The sequence below is a fragment of the Zootermopsis nevadensis genome, unplaced genomic scaffold (genome assembly GCF_977971745.1).
Source record: "Zootermopsis nevadensis isolate Lab colony 2312 unplaced genomic scaffold, Znev_1.0 Znev_ptg000017l, whole genome shotgun sequence".
NCBI classification, from domain to species: domain Eukaryota; kingdom Metazoa; phylum Arthropoda; class Insecta; order Blattodea; family Termopsidae; genus Zootermopsis; species Zootermopsis nevadensis.
In genome coordinates, this window is record NW_028259149.1 from 1204247 (window position 1) to 1226133 (window position 21887).

Genomic DNA, 21887 nt, shown 5'->3' on the forward strand with positions numbered 1-21887 from the left:
TCCAAATGACGGACAGTCGCTTTGTATCTTAACGACGAGACCCACAGTCTGAAGCCTTTCCTGAAAGGTGTGTTAATTTTAGGAGGGAAAATTACATTCAAATATAAATTATCCTAGACTAAATCTTGTAATAACATGAAGCAAATGACAGGCGCCTAACCCCCTTGCCTTCTGTGTTTATCTGATTATACCCCCGGAGAGAAAAAAAAGGAATTCATATAATGTTCACCCCTCCAAGTATTGGACAAGCGCTGTGTATCTTAACTCGGAGATGTCACGTCTCACATCTTTCGTGGTTGCCCTCCTTTTTCCGGAAGTAGACCATCCCACCACCTGGACGGCAAAATTTCACACTGAGATACTGCGGTGAGGAAAATTACCTCATTTGCTCGACAGGTATCTCCCAACACTCATTCATGCGTTTCATTGCGTCATCGATAATCGCGGAACAAACTGGCTAGGCTCGAGTGCACTTACTGAGAAACGATAAGGCAACAAAAAGGAATTTTTTTAGAAAAAGCCATAATCAAACAATGCAATCATTTCGGCACATAGGTAGTTTGGGAGCAGTCCCAACGACGCCGACATGCTGGCTGCAGTTATTAAAGAAAAAAGCAAAATAAAAAAATGAAGCCAACAGCACGTGGTGTTCCCAAGCGGTCACCCATCCAAGTACTAACCACGCCCAATGCTGCTTAACTGCGGTGATCAGACGAGAACCGGTGTTTTCAGCATGGTATGGCCGTTGGCATTAGATTTGACTGAGTTACTCCTATAACAAGTCCATTCCTTATTTCCTGCATAACGAAATCAATTGAATTTCAAAATAGTAAGAGAACGGATTGCTGATTATCTTTAGAAAACGACACTTCCAGCTTCTAAAGTCGATACCACTAACAAATACAGGGCCGAACCCTGAAAGATTCACCTCGGACGACTTCCTCAAAATTCCCAATATAAAATACATGGACATAAGTAGAAATATACGGCAGACAGATTTTACATGGCCGAGTGGTTCCTTGCTGAAATAATGATTTTCTAAATACCGTTGCAGGAGAAAATCACAGTTGACCCTCTCGGTGGGTGTAAATCAGGAGCTGCCCAGTGGCCGATGAATAATATACAACGCCAAGACACAAAAGAGTATTTCAGTCTATACACGATATGGTCTTGCTAGAACAAGTACGTATTCGCCGGCACTTGGAACACTGCCCGACACAGTAGGATAACAAACCATCCAAGCTGAACTTTCACCTAGTATTCGTCTGCGATCTAAAGTCAACTACTGATAGACGCCTGTGCAGCTTTACTTTCTATGACTATCTTTAGGCATTCTGTAAAAGAAAAAAAAAATTTTAGTAAAACGTTCACCCCTCCAAATGACGGACAGTCGCTTTGTATCTTAACGACGAGACCCACAGTCTGAAGCCTTTCCTGAAAGGTGTGTTAATTTTAGGAGGGAAAATTACATTCAAATATAAATTATCCTAGACTAAATCTTGAAATAACATGAAGCAAATGACAGGCGCCTAACCCCCTTGCCTTCTGTGTTATCTGATTACACCCCCGGAGAGAAAAAAAAGGAATTCATATAATGTTCACCCCTCCAAGTATTGGACAAGCGCTGTGTATCTTAACTCGGAGATGTCACGTCTCACATCTTTCGTGGTTGCCCTCCTTTTTCCGGAAGTAGACCATCCCACCACCTGGACGGCAAAATTTCATACTGAGATACTGCGGTGAGGAAAATTACCTCATTTGCTCGACAGGTATCTCCCAACACTCATTCACGCGTTTCATTGCGTCTTCGATAATCGCGGAACAAATTGGCTAGGCTCGAGTGCACTTACTGAGAAACGATTAGGCAACACAAAGGAATTTTTTTAGAAAAAGCCATAATCAAACAATGCAATCATTTCGGCAAATAGGTAGTTTGGGAGCAGTCCCAACGACGCCGACATGCTGGCTGCAGTTATTAAAGAAAAAAGCAAAATAAAAAAAATGAAGCCAACAGCACGTGGTGTTCCCAAGCGGTCACCCATCCAAGTACTAACCACGCCCAATGCTGCTTAACTGCGGTGATCAGACGAGAACCGGTGTTTTCAGCATGGTATGGCCGTTGGCATTAGATTTGACTGAGTTACTCCTATAACAAGTCCATTCCTTATTTCCTGCATAACGAAATCAATTGAATTTCAAAATAGTAAGAGAACGGATTGCTGATTATCTTTAGAAAACGACACTTCCAGCTTCTAAAGTCGATACCACTAACAAATACAGGGCCGAACCCTGAAAGATTCACCTCGGACGACTTCCTCAAAATTCCCAATATAAAATACATGGACATAAGTAGAAATATACGGCAGACAGATTTTACATGGCCGAGTGGTTCCTTGCTGAAATAATGATTTTCTAAATACCGTTGCAGGAGAAAATCACAGTTGACCCTCTCGGTGGGTGTAAATCAGGAGCTGCCCAGTGGCCGATGAATAATATACAACGCCAAGACACAAAAGAGTATTTCAGTCTATACACGATATGGTCTTGCTAGAACAAGTACGTATTCGCCGGCACTTGGAACACTGCCCGACACAGTAGGATAACAAACCATCCAAGCTGAACTTTCACCTAGTATTCGTCTGCGATCTAAAGTCAACTACTGAAAGACGCCTGTGCAGCTTTACTTTCTATGACTATCTTTAGGCATTCTGTAAAAGAAAAAAAAAATTTTAGTAAAACGTTCACCCCTCCAAATGACGGACAGTCGCTTTGTATCTTAACGACGAGACCCACAGTCTGAAGCCTTTCCTGAAAGGTGTGTTAATTTTAGGAGGGAAAATTACATTCAAATATAAATTATCCTAGACTAAATCTTGTAATAACATGAAGCAAATGACAGGCGCCTAACCCCCTTGCCTTCTGTGTTTATCTGATTATACCCCCGGAGAGAAAAAAAAGGAATTCATATAATGTTCACCCCTCCAAGTATTGGACAAGCGCTGTGTATCTTAACTCGGAGATGTCACGTCTCACATCTTTCGTGGTTGCCCTCCTTTTTCCGGAAGTAGACCATCCCACCACCTGGACGGCAAAATTTCACACTGAGATACTGCGGTGAGGAAAATTACCTCATTTGCTCGACAGGTATCTCCCAACACTCATTCATGCGTTTCATTGCGTCATCGATAATCGCGGAACAAACTGGCTAGGCTCGAGTGCACTTACTGAGAAACGATAAGGCAACAAAAAGGAATTTTTTTAGAAAAAGCCATAATCAAACAATGCAATCATTTCGGCACATAGGTAGTTTGGGAGCAGTCCCAACGACGCCGACATGCTGGCTGCAGTTATTAAAGAAAAAAGCAAAATAAAAAAATGAAGCCAACAGCACGTGGTGTTCCCAAGCGGTCACCCATCCAAGTACTAACCACGCCCAATGCTGCTTAACTGCGGTGATCAGACGAGAACCGGTGTTTTCAGCATGGTATGGCCGTTGGCATTAGATTTGACTGAGTTACTCCTATAACAAGTCCATTCCTTATTTCCTGCATAACGAAATCAATTGAATTTCAAAATAGTAAGAGAACGGATTGCTGATTATCTTTAGAAAACGACACTTCCAGCTTCTAAAGTCGATACCACTAACAAATACAGGGCCGAACCCTGAAAGATTCACCTCGGACGACTTCCTCAAAATTCCCAATATAAAATACATGGACATAAGTAGAAATATACGGCAGACAGATTTTACATGGCCGAGTGGTTCCTTGCTGAAATAATGATTTTCTAAATACCGTTGCAGGAGAAAATCACAGTTGACCCTCTCGGTGGGTGTAAATCAGGAGCTGCCCAGTGGCCGATGAATAATATACAACGCCAAGACACAAAAGAGTATTTCAGTCTATACACGATATGGTCTTGCTAGAACAAGTACGTATTCGCCGGCACTTGGAACACTGCCCGACACAGTAGGATAACAAACCATCCAAGCTGAACTTTCACCTAGTATTCGTCTGCGATCTAAAGTCAACTACTGATAGACGCCTGTGCAGCTTTACTTTCTATGACTATCTTTAGGCATTCTGTAAAAGAAAAAAAAAATTTTAGTAAAACGTTCACCCCTCCAAATGACGGACAGTCGCTTTGTATCTTAACGACGAGACCCACAGTCTGAAGCCTTTCCTGAAAGGTGTGTTAATTTTAGGAGGGAAAATTACATTCAAATATAAATTATCCTAGACTAAATCTTGAAATAACATGAAGCAAATGACAGGCGCCTAACCCCCTTGCCTTCTGTGTTATCTGATTACACCCCCGGAGAGAAAAAAAAGGAATTCATATAATGTTCACCCCTCCAAGTATTGGACAAGCGCTGTGTATCTTAACTCGGAGATGTCACGTCTCACATCTTTCGTGGTTGCCCTCCTTTTTCCGGAAGTAGACCATCCCACCACCTGGACGGCAAAATTTCATACTGAGATACTGCGGTGAGGAAAATTACCTCATTTGCTCGACAGGTATCTCCCAACACTCATTCACGCGTTTCATTGCGTCTTCGATAATCGCGGAACAAATTGGCTAGGCTCGAGTGCACTTACTGAGAAACGATTAGGCAACACAAAGGAATTTTTTTAGAAAAAGCCATAATCAAACAATGCAATCATTTCGGCAAATAGGTAGTTTGGGAGCAGTCCCAACGACGCCGACATGCTGGCTGCAGTTATTAAAGAAAAAAGCAAAATAAAAAAAATGAAGCCAACAGCACGTGGTGTTCCCAAGCGGTCACCCATCCAAGTACTAACCACGCCCAATGCTGCTTAACTGCGGTGATCAGACGAGAACCGGTGTTTTCAGCATGGTATGGCCGTTGGCATTAGATTTGACTGAGTTACTCCTATAACAAGTCCATTCCTTATTTCCTGCATAACCAAATCAATTGAATTTCAAAATAGTAAGAGAACGGATTGCTGATTATCTTTAGAAAACGACACTTCCAGCTTCTAAAGTCGATACCACTAACAAATACAGGGCCGAACCCTGAAAGATTCACCTCGGACGACTTCCTCAAAATTCCCAATATAAAATACATGGACATAAGTAGAAATATACGGCAGACAGATTTTACCTGGCCGAGTGGTTCCTTGCTGAAATAATGATTTTCTAAATACCGTTGCAGGAGAAAATCACAGTTGACCCTCTCGGTGGGTGTAAATCAGGAGCTGCCCAGTGGCCGATGAATAATATACAACGCCAAGACACAAAAGAGTATTTCAGTCTATACACGATATGGTCTTGCTAGAACAAGTACGTATTCGCCGGCACTTGGAACACTGCCCGACACAGTAGGATAACAAACCATCCAAGCTGAACTTTCACCTAGTATTCGTCTGCGATCTAAAGTCAACTACTGATAGACGCCTGTGCAGCTTTACTTTCTATGACTATCTTTAGGCATTCTGTAAAAGAAAAAAAAAAATTAGTAAAACGTTCACCCCTCCAAGTGACGGACAGTCGCTTTGTATCTTAACGACGAGACCCACAGACTGAAGCCTTTCCTGAAAGGTGTGTTAATTTTAGGAGGGAAAATTACATTCAAATTAAATTATCCTAGACTAAATTTTGAAATAACATGAAGCAAATGACAGGCGCCTAACCCCCTTGCCTTCTGTGTTTATCTGATTATACCCCCGGAGAGAAAAAAAAGGAATTCATATAATGTTCACCCCTCCAAGTATTGGACAAGCGCTGTGTATCTAACTCGGAGATGTCCCGTCTCTCATCTTCCGTGGTTGCCCTCCTTTTTCCGGAAGTAGACCATCCCACCACCTGGACGGCAAAATTTCACACTGAGATACTGCGGTGAGGAAAATTACCTCATTTGCTCGACAGGTATCTCCCAACACTCATTCATGCGTTTCATTGCGTCATCGATAATCGCGGAACAAACTGGCTAGGCTCGGGTGCACTTACTGAGAAACGATAAGGCAACAAAAAGGAATTTTTTTAGAAAAAGCCATAATCAAACAATGCAATCATTTCGGCACATAGGTAGTTTGGGAGCAGTCCCAACGACGCCGACATGCTGGCTGCAGTTATTAAAGAAAAAAGCAAAATAAAAAAATGAAGCCAACAGCACGTGGTGTTCCCAAGCGGTCACCCATCCAAGTACTAACCACGCCCAATGCTGCTTAACTGCGGTGATCAGACGAGAACCGGTGTTTTCAGCGTGGTATGGCCGTTGGCATTAGATTTGACAGAGTTACTCCTGTAACAAGTCCATTCCTTATTTCCTGCATAACCAAATAAATTGAATTTCAAAATAGTAAGAGAACGGATTGCTGATTATCTTTAGAAAACGACACTTCCAGCTTCTAAAGTCGATACCACTAACAAATACAGGGCCGAACCCTGAAAGATTCACCTCGGACGACTTCCTCAAAATTCCCAATATAAAATACATGGACATAAGTAGAAATATACGGCAGACAGATTTTACCTGGCCGAGTGGTTCCTTGCTGAAATAATGATTTTCTAAATACCGTTGCAGGAGAAAATCACAGTTGACTCTCTCGGTGGGTGTAAATCAGGAGCTGCCCAGTGGCCGATGAATAATATACAACGCCAAGACACAAAAGAGTATTTCAGTCTATACACGATATGGTCTTGCTAGAACAAGTACGTATTCGCCGGCACTTGGAACACTGCCCGACACAGTAGGATAACAAACCATCCAAGCTGAACTTTCACCTAGTATTCGTCTGCGATCTAAAGTCAACTACTGATAGACGCCTGTGCAGCTTTACTTTCTATGACTATCTTTAGGCATTCTGTAAAAGAAAAAAAAAATTTTAGTAAAACGTTCATCCCTCCAAGTGACGGACATTCGCTTTGTATCTTAACGACGAGACCCACAGTCTGAAGCCTTTCCTGAAAGGTGTGTTAATTTTAGGAGGGAAAATTACATTCAAATATAAATTATCCTAGACTAAATTTTGAATTAATATGAAGCAAATGACAGGCGCCTAACCCCCTTGCCTTCTGTGTTTATCTGATTATACCACCGGAGAGAAAAAAAAGGAATCATATAATGTTCACCCCTCCAAGTATTGGACAAGCGCTGTGTATCTTAACTCGGAGATGTCCCGTCTCACATCTTTCGTGGTTGCCCTCCTTTTTCCGGAAGTAGACCATCCCACCACCTGGACGGCAAAATTTCACACTGAGATACAGCGGTGAGGAAAATTACCTCATTTGCTCGACAGGTATCTCCCAACACTCATTCACGCGTTTCATTGCGTCTTCGATAATCGCGGAACAAACTGGCTAGGCTCGAGTGCACTTACTGAGAAACGATTAGGCAACACAAAGGAATTTTTTTAGAAAAAGCCATAATCAAACAATGCAATCATTTCGGCAAATAGGTAGTTTGGGAGCAGTCCCAACGACGCCGACATGCTGGCTGCAGTTATTAAAGAAAAAAGCAAAATAAAAAAAATGAAGCCAACAGCACGTGGTGTTCCCAAGCGGTCACCCATCCAAGTACTAACCACGCCCAATGCTGCTTAACTGCGGTGATCAGACGAGAACCGGTGTTTTCAGCATGGTATGGCCGTTGGCATTAGATTTGACTGAGTTACTCCTATAACAAGTCCATTCCTTATTTCCTGCATAACCAAATCAATTGAATTTCAAAATAGTAAGAGAACGGATTGCTGATTATCTTTAGAAAACGACACTTCCAGCTTCTAAAGTCGATACCACTAACAAATACAGGGCCGAACCCTGAAAGATTCACCTCGGACGACTTCCTCAAAATTCCCAATATAAAATACATGGACATAAGTAGAAATATACGGCAGACAGATTTTACCTGGCCGAGTGGTTCCTTGCTGAAATAATGATTTTCTAAATACCGTTGCAGGAGAAAATCACAGTTGACCCTCTCGGTGGGTGTAAATCAGGAGCTGCCCAGTGGCCGATGAATAATATACAACGCCAAGACACAAAAGAGTATTTCAGTCTATAAACGATATGGTCTTGCTAGAACAAGTACGTATTCGCCGGCACTTGGAACACTGCCCGACACAGTAGGATAACAAACCATCCAAGCTGAACTTTCACCTAGTATTCGTCTGCGATCTAAAGTCAACTACTGAAAGACGCCTGTGCAGCTTTACTTTCTATGACTATCTTTAGGCATTCTGTAAAAGAAAAAAAAAATTTTAGTAAAACGTTCACCCCTCCAAATGACGGACAGTCGCTTTGTATCTTAACGACGAGACCCACAGTCTGAAGCCTTTCCTGAAAGGTGTGTTAATTTTAGGAGGGAAAATTACATTCAAATATAAATTATCCTAGACTAAATCTTGAAATAACATGAAGCAAATGACAGGCGCCTAACCCCCTTGCCTTCTGTGTTTATCTGATTATACCCCCGGAGAGAAAAAAAAGGAATTCATATAATGTTCACCCCTCCAAGTATTGGACAAGCGCTGTGTATCTTAACTCGGAGATGTCACGTCTCACATCTTTCGTGGTTGCCCTCCTTTTTCCGGAAGTAGACCATCCCACCACCTGGACGGCAAAATTTCACACTGAGATACTGCGGTGAGGAAAATTACCTCATTTGCTCGACAGGTATCTCCCAACACTCATTCACGCGTTTCATTGCGTCTTCGATAATCGCGGAACAAATTGGCTAGGCTCGAGTGCACTTACTGAGAAACGATTAGGCAACACAAAGGAATTTTTTTAGAAAAAGCCATAATCAAACAATGCAATCATTTCGGCAAATAGGTAGTTTGGGAGCAGTCCCAACGACGCCGACATGCTGGCTGCAGTTATTAAAGAAAAAAGCAAAATAAAAAAAATGAAGCCAACAGCACGTGGTGTTCCCAAGCGGTCACCCATCCAAGTACTAACCACGCCCAATGCTGCTTAACTGCGGTGATCAGACGAGAACCGGTGTTTTCAGCATGGTATGGCCGTTGGCATTAGATTTGACTGAGTTACTCCTATAACAAGTCCATTCCTTATTTCCTGCATAACCAAATCAATTGAATTTCAAAATAGTAAGAGAACGGATTGCTGATTATCTTTAGAAAACGACACTTCCAGCTTCTAAAGTCGATACCACTAACAAATACAGGGCCGAACCCTGAAAGATTCACCTCGGACGACTTCCTCAAAATTCCCAATATAAAATACATGGACATAAGTAGAAATATACGGCAGACAGATTTTACCTGGCCGAGTGGTTCCTTGCTGAAATAATGATTTTCTAAATACCGTTGCAGGAGAAAATCACAGTTGACCCTCTCGGTGGGTGTAAATCAGGAGCTGCCCAGTGGCCGATGAATAATATACAACGCCAAGACACAAAAGAGTATTTCAGTCTATACACGATATGGTCTTGCTAGAACAAGTACGTATTCGCCGGCACTTGGAACACTGCCCGACACAGTAGGATAACAAACCATCCAAGCTGAACTTTCACCTAGTATTCGTCTGCGATCTAAAGTCAACTACTGATAGACGCCTGTGCAGCTTTACTTTCTATGACTATCTTTAGGCATTCTGTAAAAGAAAAAAAAAAAATTAGTAAAACGTTCACCCCTCCAAGTGACGGACAGTCGCTTTGTATCTTAACGACGAGACCCACAGACTGAAGCCTTTCCTGAAAGGTGTGTTAATTTTAGGAGGGAAAATTACATTCAAATTAAATTATCCTAGACTAAATTTTGAAATAACATGAAGCAAATGACAGGCGCCTAACCCCCTTGCCTTCTGTGTTTATCTGATTATACCCCCGGAGAGAAAAAAAAGGAATTCATATAATGTTCACCCCTCCAAGTATTGGACAAGCGCTGTGTATCTAACTCGGAGATGTCCCGTCTCTCATCTTCCGTGGTTGCCCTCCTTTTTCCGGAAGTAGACCATCCCACCACCTGGACGGCAAAATTTCACACTGAGATACTGCGGTGAGGAAAATTACCTCATTTGCTCGACAGGTATCTCCCAACACTCATTCATGCGTTTCATTGCGTCATCGATAATCGCGGAACAAACTGGCTAGGCTCGGGTGCACTTACTGAGAAACGATAAGGCAACAAAAAGGAATTTTTTTAGAAAAAGCCATAATCAAACAATGCAATCATTTCGGCACATAGGTAGTTTGGGAGCAGTCCCAACGACGCCGACATGCTGGCTGCAGTTATTAAAGAAAAAAGCAAAATAAAAAAATGAAGCCAACAGCACGTGGTGTTCCCAAGCGGTCACCCATCCAAGTACTAACCACGCCCAATGCTGCTTAACTGCGGTGATCAGACGAGAACCGGTGTTTTCAGCGTGGTATGGCCGTTGGCATTAGATTTGACAGAGTTACTCCTGTAACAAGTCCATTCCTTATTTCCTGCATAACCAAATAAATTGAATTTCAAAATAGTAAGAGAACGGATTGCTGATTATCTTTAGAAAACGACACTTCCAGCTTCTAAAGTCGATACCACTAACAAATACAGGGCCGAACCCTGAAAGATTCACCTCGGACGACTTCCTCAAAATTCCCAATATAAAATACATGGACATAAGTAGAAATATACGGCAGACAGATTTTACCTGGCCGAGTGGTTCCTTGCTGAAATAATGATTTTCTAAATACCGTTGCAGGAGAAAATCACAGTTGACTCTCTCGGTGGGTGTAAATCAGGAGCTGCCCAGTGGCCGATGAATAATATACAACGCCAAGACACAAAAGAGTATTTCAGTCTATACACGATATGGTCTTGCTAGAACAAGTACGTATTCGCCGGCACTTGGAACACTGCCCGACACAGTAGGATAACAAACCATCCAAGCTGAACTTTCACCTAGTATTCGTCTGCGATCTAAAGTCAACTACTGATAGACGCCTGTGCAGCTTTACTTTCTATGACTATCTTTAGGCATTCTGTAAAAGAAAAAAAAAATTTTAGTAAAACGTTCATCCCTCCAAGTGACGGACATTCGCTTTGTATCTTAACGACGAGACCCACAGTCTGAAGCCTTTCCTGAAAGGTGTGTTAATTTTAGGAGGGAAAATTACATTCAAATATAAATTATCCTAGACTAAATTTTGAATTAATATGAAGCAAATGACAGGCGCCTAACCCCCTTGCCTTCTGTGTTTATCTGATTATACCACCGGAGAGAAAAAAAAGGAATCATATAATGTTCACCCCTCCAAGTATTGGACAAGCGCTGTGTATCTTAACTCGGAGATGTCCCGTCTCACATCTTTCGTGGTTGCCCTCCTTTTTCCGGAAGTAGACCATCCCACCACCTGGACGGCAAAATTTCACACTGAGATACAGCGGTGAGGAAAATTACCTCATTTGCTCGACAGGTATCTCCCAACACTCATTCACGCGTTTCATTGCGTCTTCGATAATCGCGGAACAAACTGGCTAGGCTCGAGTGCACTTACTGAGAAACGATTAGGCAACACAAAGGAATTTTTTTAGAAAAAGCCATAATCAAACAATGCAATCATTTCGGCAAATAGGTAGTTTGGGAGCAGTCCCAACGACGCCGACATGCTGGCTGCAGTTATTAAAGAAAAAAGCAAAATAAAAAAAATGAAGCCAACAGCACGTGGTGTTCCCAAGCGGTCACCCATCCAAGTACTAACCACGCCCAATGCTGCTTAACTGCGGTGATCAGACGAGAACCGGTGTTTTCAGCATGGTATGGCCGTTGGCATTAGATTTGACTGAGTTACTCCTATAACAAGTCCATTCCTTATTTCCTGCATAACCAAATCAATTGAATTTCAAAATAGTAAGAGAACGGATTGCTGATTATCTTTAGAAAACGACACTTCCAGCTTCTAAAGTCGATACCACTAACAAATACAGGGCCGAACCCTGAAAGATTCACCTCGGACGACTTCCTCAAAATTCCCAATATAAAATACATGGACATAAGTAGAAATATACGGCAGACAGATTTTACCTGGCCGAGTGGTTCCTTGCTGAAATAATGATTTTCTAAATACCGTTGCAGGAGAAAATCACAGTTGACCCTCTCGGTGGGTGTAAATCAGGAGCTGCCCAGTGGCCGATGAATAATATACAACGCCAAGACACAAAAGAGTATTTCAGTCTATAAACGATATGGTCTTGCTAGAACAAGTACGTATTCGCCGGCACTTGGAACACTGCCCGACACAGTAGGATAACAAACCATCCAAGCTGAACTTTCACCTAGTATTCGTCTGCGATCTAAAGTCAACTACTGATAGACGCCTGTGCAGCTTTACTTTCTATGACTATCTTTAGGCATTCTGTAAAAGAAAAAAAAAATTTTAGTAAAACGTTCACCCCTCCAAGTGACGGACATTCGCTTTGTATCTTAACGACGAGACCCACAGTCTGAAGCCTTTCCTGAAAGGTGTGTTAATTCTAGGAGGGAAAATTACATTCAAATATAAATTATCCTAGACTAAATCTTGAAATAACATGAAGCAAATGACAGGCGCCTAACCCCCTTGCCTTCTGTGTTTATCTGATTATACCCCCGGAGAGAAAAAAAAGGAATTCATATAATGTTCACTCCTCCAAGTATTGGACAAGCGCTGTGTATCTTAACTCGGAGATGTCCCGTCTCACATCTTTCGTGGTTGCCCTCCTTTTTCCGGAAGTAGACCATCCCACCACCTGGACGGCAAAATTTCACACTGAGATACTGCGGTGAGGAAAATTACCTCATTTGCTCGACAGGTATCTCCCAACACTCATTCACGCGTTTCATTGCGTCTTCGATAATCGCGGAACAAACTGGCTAGGCTCGAGTGCACTTACTGAGAAACGATTAGGCAACACAAAGGAATTTTTTTAGAAAAAGCCATAATCAAACAATGCAATCATTTCGGCAAATAGGTAGTTTGGGAGCAGTCCCAACGACGCCGACATGCTGGCTGCAGTTATTAAAGAAAAAAGCAAAATAAAAAAAATGAAGCCAACAGCACGTGGTGTTCCCAAGCGGTCACCCATCCAAGTACTATCCACGCCCAATGCTGCTTAACTGCGGTGATCAGACGAGAACCGGTGTTTTCAGCATGGTATGGCCGTTGGCATTAGATTTGACTGAGTTACTCCTATAACAAGTCCATTCCTTATTTCCTGCATAACCAAATCAATTGAATTTCAAAATAGTAAGAGAACGGATTGCTGATTATCTTTAGAAAACGACACTTCCAGCTTCTAAAGTCGATACCACTAACAAATACAGGGCCGAACCCTGAAAGATTCACCTCGGACGACTTCCTCAAAATTCCCAATATAAAATACATGGACATAAGTAGAAATATACGGCAGACAGATTTTACCTGGCCGAGTGGTTCCTTGCTGAAATAATGATTTTCTAAATACCGTTGCAGGAGAAAATCACAGTTGACTCTCTCGGTGGGTGTAAATCAGGAGCTGCCCAGTGGCCGATGAATAATATACAACGCCAAGACACAAAAGAGTATTTCAGTCTATACACGATATGGTCTTGCTAGAACAAGTACGTATTCGCCGGCACTTGGAACACTGCCCGACACAGTAGGATAACAAAAAATCCAAGCTGAACTTTCACCTAGTATTCGTCTGCGATCTAAAGTCAACTACTGATAGACGCCTGTGCAGCTTTACTTTCTATGACTATCTTTAGGCATTCTGTAAAAGAAAAAAAAAATTTTAGTAAAACGTTCACCCCTCCAAGTGACGGACATTCGCTTTGTATCTTAACGACGAGACCCACAGTCTGAAGCCTTTCCTGAAAGGTGTGTTAATTTTAGGAGGGAAAATTACATTCAAATATAAATTATCCTAGACTAAATTTTGAAATAACATGAAGCAAATGACAGGCGCCTAACCCCCTTGCCTTCTGTGTTTATCTGATTATACCCCCGGAGAGAAAAAAAAGGAATTCATATAATGTTCACCCCTCCAAGTATTGGACAAGCGCTGTGTATCTTAACTCGGAGATGTCCCGTCTCACATCTTTCGTGGTTGCCCTCCTTTTTCCGGAAGTAGACCATCCCACCACCTGGACGGCAAAATTTCACACTGAGATACAGCGGTGAGGAAAATTACCTCATTTGCTCGACAGGTATCTCCCAACACTCATTCACGCGTTTCATTGCGTCTTCGATAATCGCGGAACAAACTGGCTAGGCTCGAGTGCACTTACTGAGAAACGATTAGGCAACACAAAGGAATTTTTTTAGAAAAAGCCATAATCAAACAATGCAATCATTTCGGCAAATAGGTAGTTTGGGAGCAGTCCCAACGACGCCGACATGCTGGCTGCAGTTATTAAAGAAAAAAGCAAAATAAAAAAAATGAAGCCAACAGCACGTGGTGTTCCCAAGCGGTCACCCATCCAAGTACTATCCACGCCCAATGCTGCTTAACTGCGGTGATCAGACGAGAACCGGTGTTTTCAGCATGGTATGGCCGTTGGCATTAGATTCGACTGAGTTACTCCTATAACAAGTCCATTCCTTATTTCCTGCATAACCAAATCAATTGAATTTCAAAATAGTAAGAGAACGGATTGCTGATTATCTTTAGAAAACGACACTTCCAGCTTCTAAAGTCGATACCACTAACAAATACAGGGCCGAACCCTGAAAGATTCACCTCGGACGACTTCCTCAAAATTCCCAATATAAAATACATGGACATAAGTAGAAATATACGGCAGACAGATTTTACCTGGCCGAGTGGTTCCTTGCTGAAATAATGATTTTCTAAATACCGTTGCAGGAGAAAATCACAGTTGACTCTCTCGGTGGGTGTAAATCAGGAGCTGCCCAGTGGCCGATGAATAATATACAACGCCAAGACACAAAAGAGTATTTCAGTCTATACACGATATGGTCTTGCTAGAACAAGTACGTATTCGCCGGCACTTGGAACACTGCCCGACACAGTAGGATAAAAAACCATCCAAGCTGAACTTTCACCTAGTATTCGTCTGCGATCTAAAGTCAACTACTGATAGACGCCTGTGCAGCTTTACTTTCTATGACTATCTTTAGGCATTCTGTAAAAGAAAAAAAAAAATTTAGTAAAACGTTCACCCCTCCAAGTGACGGACATTCGCTTTGTATCTTAACGACGAGACCCACAGTCTGAAGCCTTTCCTGAAAGGTGTGTTAATTTTAGGAGGGAAAATTACATTCAAATATAAATTATCCTAGACTAAATTTTGAAATAACATGAAGCAAATGACAGGCGCCTAACCCCCTTGCCTTCTGTGTTTATCTGATTATACCCCCGGAGAGAAAAAAAAGGAATTCATATAATGTTCACCCCTCCAAGTATTGGACAAGCGCTGTGTATCTTAACTCGGAGATGTCCCGTCTCACATCTTTCGTGGTTGCCCTCCTTTTTCCGGAAGTAGACCATCCCACCACCTGGACGGCAAAATTTCACACTGAGATACAGCGGTGAGGAAAATTACCTCATTTGCTCGACAGGTATCTCCCAACACTCATTCACGCGTTTCATTGCGTCTTCGATAATCGCGGAACAAACTGGCTAGGCTCGAGTGCACTTACTGAGAAACGATTAGGCAACACAAAGGAATTTTTTTAGAAAAAGCCATAATCAAACAATGCAATCATTTCGGCAAATAGGTAGTTTGGGAGCAGTCCCAACGACGCCGACATGCTGGCTGCAGTTATTAAAGAAAAAAGCAAAATAAAAAAAATGAAGCCAACAGCACGTGGTGTTCCCAAGCGGTCACCCATCCAAGTACTATCCACGCCCAATGCTGCTTAACTGCGGTGATCAGACGAGAACCGGTGTTTTCAGCATGGTATGGCCGTTGGCATTAGATTCGACTGAGTTACTCCTATAACAAGTCCATTCCTTATTTCCTGCATAACCAAATCAATTGAATTTCAAAATAGTAAGAGAACGGATTGCTGATTATCTTTAGAAAACGACACTTCCAGCTTCTAAAGTCGATACCACTAACAAATACAGGGCCGAACCCTGAAAGATTCACCTCGGACGACTTCCTCAAAATTCCCAATATAAAATACATGGACATAAGTAGAAATATACGGCAGACAGATTTTACCTGGCCGAGTGGTTCCTTGCTGAAATAATGATTTTCTAAATACCGTTGCAGGAGAAAATCACAGTTGACTCTCTCGGTGGGTGTAAATCAGGAGCTGCCCAGTGGCCGATGAATAATATACAACGCCAAGACACAAAAGAGTATTTCAGTCTATACACGATATGGTCTTGCTAGAACAAGTACGTATTCGCCGGCACTTGGAACACTGCCCGACACAGTAGGATAAAAAACCATCCAAGCTGAACTTTCACCTAGTATTCGTCTGCGATCTAAAGTCAACTACTGATAGACGCCTGTGCAGCTTTACTTTCTATGACTATCTTTAGGCATTCTGTAAAAGAAAAAAAAAAATTTAGTAAAACGTTCACCCCTCCAAGTGACGGACATTCGCTTTGTATCTTAACGACGAGACCCACAGTCTGAAGCCTTTCCTGAAAGGTGTGTTAATTTTAGGAGGGAAAATTACATTCAAATATAAATTATCCTAGACTAAATTTTGAATTAATATGAAGCAAATGACAGGCGCCTAACCCCCTTGCCTTCTGTGTTTATCTGATTATACCCCCGGAGAGAAAAAAAAGGAATTCATATAATGTTCACTCCTCCAAGTATTGGACAAGCGCTGTGTATCTTAACTCGGAGATGTCCCGTCTCACATCTTTCGTGGTTGCCCTCCTTTTTCCGGAAGTAGACCATCCCACCACCTGGACGGCAAAATTTCACACTGAGATACTGCGGTGAGGAAAATTACCTCATTTGCTCGACAGGTATCTCCCAACACTCATTCACGCGTTTCATTGCGTCTTCGATAATCGCGGAACAAACTGGCTAGGCTCGAGTGCACTTACTGAGAAACGATTAGGCAACACAAAGGAATTTTTTTAGAAAAAGCCATAATCAAACAATGCAATCATTTCGGCAAATAGGTAGTTTGGGAGCAGTCCCAACGACGCCGACATGCTGGCTGCAGTTATTAAAGAAAAAAGCAAAATAAAAAAAATGAAGCCAACAGCACGTGGTGTTCCCAAGCGGTCACCCATCCAAGTACTATCCACGCCCAATGCTGCTTAACTGCGGTGATCAGACGAGAACCGGTGTTTTCAGCATGGTATGGCCGTTGGCATTAGATTCGACTGAGTTACTCCTATAACAAGTCCATTCCTTATTTCCTGCATAACCAAATCAATTGAATTTCAAAATAGTAAGAGAACGGATTGCTGATTATCTTTAGAAAACGACACTTCCAGCTTCTAAAGTCGATACCACTAACAAATACAGGGCCGAACCCTGAAAGATTCACCTCGGACGACTTCCTCAAAATTCCCAATATAAAATACATGGACATAAGTAGAAATATACGGCAGACAGATTTTACCTGGCCGAGTGGTTCCTTGCTGAAATAATGATTTTCTAAATACCGTTGCAGGAGAAAATCACAGTTGACTCTCTCGGTGGGTGTAAATCAGGAGCTGCCCAGTGGCCGATGAATAATATACAACGCCAAGACACAAAAGAGTATTTCAGTCTATACACGATATGGTCTTGCTAGAACAAGTACGTATTCGCCGGCACTTGGAACACTGCCCGACACAGTAGGATAACAAAAAATCCAAGCTGAACTTTCACCTAGTATTCGTCTGCGATCTAAAGTCAACTACTGATAGACGCCTGTGCAGCTTTACTTTCTATGACTATCTTTAGGCATTCTGTAAAAGAAAAAAAAAATTTTAGTAAAACGTTCACCCCTCCAAGTGACGGACATTCGCTTTGTATCTTAACGACGAGACCCACAGTCTGAAGCCTTTCCTGAAAGGTGTGTTAATTTTAGGAGGGAAAATTACATTCAAATATAAATTATCCTAGACTAAATTTTGAAATAACATGAAGCAAATGACAGGCGCCTAACCCCCTTGCCTTCTGTGTTTATCTGATTATACCCCCGGAGAGAAAAAAAAGGAATTCATATAATGTTCACCCCTCCAAGTATTGGACAAGCGCTGTGTATCTTAACTCGGAGATGTCCCGTCTCACATCTTTCGTGGTTGCCCTCCTTTTTCCGGAAGTAGACCATCCCACCACCTGGACGGCAAAATTTCACACTGAGATACAGCGGTGAGGAAAATTACCTCATTTGCTCGACAGGTATCTCCCAACACTCATTCACGCGTTTCATTGCGTCTTCGATAATCGCGGAACAAACTGGCTAGGCTCGAGTGCACTTACTGAGAAACGATTAGGCAACACAAAGGAATTTTTTTAGAAAAAGCCATAATCAAACAATGCAATCATTTCGGCAAATAGGTAGTTTGGGAGCAGTCCCAACGACGCCGACATGCTGGCTGCAGTTATTAAAGAAAAAAGCAAAATAAAAAAAATGAAGCCAACAGCACGTGGTGTTCCCAAGCGGTCACCCATCCAAGTACTATCCACGCCCAATGCTGCTTAACTGCGGTGATCAGACGAGAACCGGTGTTTTCAGCATGGTATGGCCGTTGGCATTAGATTCGACTGAGTTACTCCTATAACAAGTTCATTCCTTATTTCCTGCATAACCAAATCAATTGAATTTCAAAATAGTAAGAGAACGGATTGCTGATTATCTTTAGAAAACGACACTTCCAGCTTCTAAAGTCGATACCACTAACAAATACAGGGCCGAACCCTGAAAGATTCACCTCGGACGACTTCCTCAAAATTCCCAATATAAAATACATGGACATAAGTAGAAATATACGGCAGACAGATTTTACCTGGCCGAGTGGTTCCTTGCTGAAATAATGATTTTCTAAATACCGTTGCAGGAGAAAATCACAGTTGACTCTCTCGGTGGGTGTAAATCAGGAGCTGCCCAGTGGCCGATGAATAATATACAACGCCAAGACACAAAAGAGTATTTCAGTCTATACACGATATGGTCTTGCTAGAACAAGTACGTATTCGCCGGCACTTGGAACACTGCCCGACACAGTAGGATAACAAACCATCCAAGCTGAACTTTCACCTAGTATTCGTCTGCGATCTAAAGTCAACTACTGATAGACGCCTGTGCAGCTTTACTTTCTATGACTATCTTTAGGCATTCTGTAAAAGAAAAAAAAAATTTTAGTAAAACGTTCACCCCTCCAAGTGACGGACATTCGCTTTGTATCTTAACGACGAGACCCACAGTCTGAAGCCTTTCCTGAAAGGTGTGTTAATTTTAGGAGGGAAAATTACATTCAAATATAAATTATCCTAACTAAATTTTGAAATAACATGAAGCAAATGACAGGCGCCTAACCCCCTTGCCTTCTGTGTTTATCTGATTATACCCCCGGAGAGAAAAAAAAGGAATTCATATAATGTTCACCCCTCCAAGTATTGGACAAGCGCTGTGTATCTTAACTCGGAGATGTCCCGTCTCACATCTTTCGTGGTTGCCCTCCTTTTTCCGGAAGTAGACCATCCCACCACCTGGACGGCAAAATTTCACACTGAGATACAGCGGTGAGGAAAATTACCTCATTTGCTCGACAGGTATCTCCCAACACTCATTCACGCGTTTCATTGCGTCTTCGATAATCGCGGAACAAACTGGCTAGGCTCGAGTGCACTTACTGAGAAACGATTAGGCAACACAAAGGAATTTTTTTAGAAAAAGCCATAATCAAACAATGCAATCATTTCGGCAAATAGGTAGTTTGGGAGCAGTCCCAACGACGCCGACATGCTGGCTGCAGTTATTAAAGAAAAAAGCAAAATAAAAAAAATGAAGCCAACAGCACGTGGTGTTCCCAAGCGGTCACCCATCCAAGTACTATCCACGCCCAATGCTGCTTAACTGCGGTGATCAGACGAGAACCGGTGTTTTCAGCATGGTATGGCCGTTGGCATTAGATTCGACTGAGTTACTCCTATAACAAGTCCATTCCTTATTTCCTGCATAACCAAATCAATTGAATTTCAAAATAGTAAGAGAACGGATTGCTGATTATCTTTAGAAAACGACACTTCCAGCTTCTAAAGTCGATACCACTAACAAATACAGGGCCGAACCCTGAAAGATTCACCTCGGACGACTTCCTCAAAATTCCCAATATAAAATACATGGACATAAGTAGAAATATACGGCAGACAGATTTTACCTGGCCGAGTGGTTCCTTGCTGAAATAATGATTTTCTAAATACCGTTGCAGGAGAAAATCACAGTTGACTCTCTCGGTGGGTGTAAATCAGGAGCTGCCCAGTGGCCGATGAATAATATACAACGCCAAGACACAAAAGAGTATTTCAGTCTATACACGATATGGTCTTGCTAGAACAAGTACGTATTCGCCGGCACTTGGAACACTGCCCGACACAGTAGGATAAAAAACCATCCAAGCTGAACTTTCACCTAGTATTCGTCTGCGATCTAAAGTCAACTACTGATAGACGCCTGTGCAGCTTTACTTTCTATGACTATCTTTAGGCATTCTGTAAAAGAAAAAAAAAATTTAGTAAAACGTTCACCCCTCCAAGTGACGGACATTCGCTTTGTATCTTAACGACGAGACCCACAGTCTGAAGCCTTTCCTGAAAGGTGTGTTAATTTTAGGAGGGAAAATTACATTCAAATATAAATTATCCTAGACTAAATTTTGAATTAATATGAAGCAAATGACAGGCGCCTAACCCCCTTGCCTTCTGTGTTTATCTGATTATACCCCCGGAGAGAAAAAAAAGGAATTCATATAATGTTCACTCCTCCAAGTATTGGACAAGCGCTGTGTATCTTAACTCGGAGATGTCCCGTCTCACATCTTTCGTGGTTGCCCTCCTTTTTCCGGAAGTAGACCATCCCACCACCTGGACGGCAAAATTTCACACTGAGATACTGCGGTGAGGAAAATTACCTCATTTGCTCGACAGGTATCTCCCAACACTCATTCACGCGTTTCATTGCGTCTTCGATAATCGCGGAACAAACTGGCTAGGCTCGAGTGCACTTACTGAGAAACGATTAGGCAACACAAAGGAATTTTTTTAGAAAAAGCCATAATCAAACAATGCAATCATTTCGGCAAATAGGTAGTTTGGGAGCAGTCCCAACGACGCCGACATGCTGGCTGCAGTTATTAAAGAAAAAAGCAAAATAAAAAAAATGAAGCCAACAGCACGTGGTGTTCCCAAGCGGTCACCCATCCAAGTACTATCCACGCCCAATGCTGCTTAACTGCGGTGATCAGACGAGAACCGGTGTTTTCAGCATGGTATGGCCGTTGGCATTAGATTTGACTGAGTTACTCCTATAACAAGTCCATTCCTTATTTCCTGCATAACCAAATCAATTGAATTTCAAAATAGTAAGAGAACGGATTGCTGATTATCTTTAGAAAACGACACTTCCAGCTTCTAAAGTCGATACCACTAACAAATACAGGGCCGAACCCTGAAAGATTCACCTCGGACGACTTCCTCAAAATTCCCAATATAAAATACATGGACATAAGTAGAAATATACGGCAGACAGATTTTACCTGGCCGAGTGGTTCCTTGCTGAAATAATGATTTTCTAAATACCGTTGCAGGAGAAAATCACAGTTGACTCTCTCGGTGGGTGTAAATCAGGAGCTGCCCAGTGGCCGATGAATAATATACAACGCCAAGACACAAAAGAGTATTTCAGTCTATACACGATATGGTCTTGCTAGAACAAGTACGTATTCGCCGGCACTTGGAACACTGCCCGACACAGTAGGATAACAAAAAATCCAAGCTGAACTTTCACCTAGTATTCGTCTGCGATCTAA

The 21887-nt window shown here is 42.1% G+C and overlaps 16 non-coding genes across 16 annotated transcripts; all 16 read right to left on the bottom strand.

Moving 5' to 3' along the window:
- Nucleotides 1-631: 631 nt before the first annotated feature.
- On the bottom strand, nucleotides 632-750 carry LOC147873567 (5S ribosomal RNA). Its single transcript, XR_015535584.1, has one exon. It is a non-coding gene; the product is annotated as a 5S ribosomal RNA (ribosomal RNA).
- A 1255-nt stretch (nucleotides 751-2005) lies between these two features.
- On the bottom strand, nucleotides 2006-2124 carry LOC147873568 (5S ribosomal RNA). Its single transcript, XR_015535585.1, has one exon. It is a non-coding gene; the product is annotated as a 5S ribosomal RNA (ribosomal RNA).
- A 1255-nt stretch (nucleotides 2125-3379) lies between these two features.
- Nucleotides 3380-3498, bottom strand: LOC147873569 (5S ribosomal RNA). The gene has a single exon (XR_015535586.1). It is a non-coding gene; the product is annotated as a 5S ribosomal RNA (ribosomal RNA).
- Nucleotides 3499-4753: 1255 nt separating this feature from the next.
- LOC147873570 (5S ribosomal RNA) lies at nucleotides 4754-4872 on the bottom strand. The gene has a single exon (XR_015535587.1). It is a non-coding gene; the product is annotated as a 5S ribosomal RNA (ribosomal RNA).
- Nucleotides 4873-6124: 1252 nt separating this feature from the next.
- Nucleotides 6125-6243, bottom strand: LOC147873571 (5S ribosomal RNA). Its single transcript, XR_015535629.1, has one exon. It is a non-coding gene; the product is annotated as a 5S ribosomal RNA (ribosomal RNA).
- Nucleotides 6244-7498: 1255 nt separating this feature from the next.
- On the bottom strand, nucleotides 7499-7617 carry LOC147873572 (5S ribosomal RNA). The gene has a single exon (XR_015535588.1). It is a non-coding gene; the product is annotated as a 5S ribosomal RNA (ribosomal RNA).
- A 1256-nt stretch (nucleotides 7618-8873) lies between these two features.
- On the bottom strand, nucleotides 8874-8992 carry LOC147873573 (5S ribosomal RNA). The gene has a single exon (XR_015535589.1). It is a non-coding gene; the product is annotated as a 5S ribosomal RNA (ribosomal RNA).
- A 1253-nt stretch (nucleotides 8993-10245) lies between these two features.
- LOC147873574 (5S ribosomal RNA) lies at nucleotides 10246-10364 on the bottom strand. The gene has a single exon (XR_015535630.1). It is a non-coding gene; the product is annotated as a 5S ribosomal RNA (ribosomal RNA).
- A 1255-nt stretch (nucleotides 10365-11619) lies between these two features.
- Nucleotides 11620-11738, bottom strand: LOC147873575 (5S ribosomal RNA). Its single transcript, XR_015535590.1, has one exon. It is a non-coding gene; the product is annotated as a 5S ribosomal RNA (ribosomal RNA).
- Nucleotides 11739-12994: 1256 nt separating this feature from the next.
- Nucleotides 12995-13113, bottom strand: LOC147873576 (5S ribosomal RNA). The gene has a single exon (XR_015535599.1). It is a non-coding gene; the product is annotated as a 5S ribosomal RNA (ribosomal RNA).
- A 1256-nt stretch (nucleotides 13114-14369) lies between these two features.
- On the bottom strand, nucleotides 14370-14488 carry LOC147873577 (5S ribosomal RNA). Its single transcript, XR_015535600.1, has one exon. It is a non-coding gene; the product is annotated as a 5S ribosomal RNA (ribosomal RNA).
- A 1256-nt stretch (nucleotides 14489-15744) lies between these two features.
- LOC147873578 (5S ribosomal RNA) lies at nucleotides 15745-15863 on the bottom strand. Its single transcript, XR_015535601.1, has one exon. It is a non-coding gene; the product is annotated as a 5S ribosomal RNA (ribosomal RNA).
- Nucleotides 15864-17119: 1256 nt separating this feature from the next.
- Nucleotides 17120-17238, bottom strand: LOC147873579 (5S ribosomal RNA). Its single transcript, XR_015535603.1, has one exon. It is a non-coding gene; the product is annotated as a 5S ribosomal RNA (ribosomal RNA).
- A 1256-nt stretch (nucleotides 17239-18494) lies between these two features.
- Nucleotides 18495-18613, bottom strand: LOC147873580 (5S ribosomal RNA). Its single transcript, XR_015535604.1, has one exon. It is a non-coding gene; the product is annotated as a 5S ribosomal RNA (ribosomal RNA).
- A 1255-nt stretch (nucleotides 18614-19868) lies between these two features.
- On the bottom strand, nucleotides 19869-19987 carry LOC147873581 (5S ribosomal RNA). Its single transcript, XR_015535605.1, has one exon. It is a non-coding gene; the product is annotated as a 5S ribosomal RNA (ribosomal RNA).
- Nucleotides 19988-21242: 1255 nt separating this feature from the next.
- LOC147873582 (5S ribosomal RNA) lies at nucleotides 21243-21361 on the bottom strand. Its single transcript, XR_015535606.1, has one exon. It is a non-coding gene; the product is annotated as a 5S ribosomal RNA (ribosomal RNA).
- Between the last annotated feature and the right edge of the window lie 526 nt (nucleotides 21362-21887).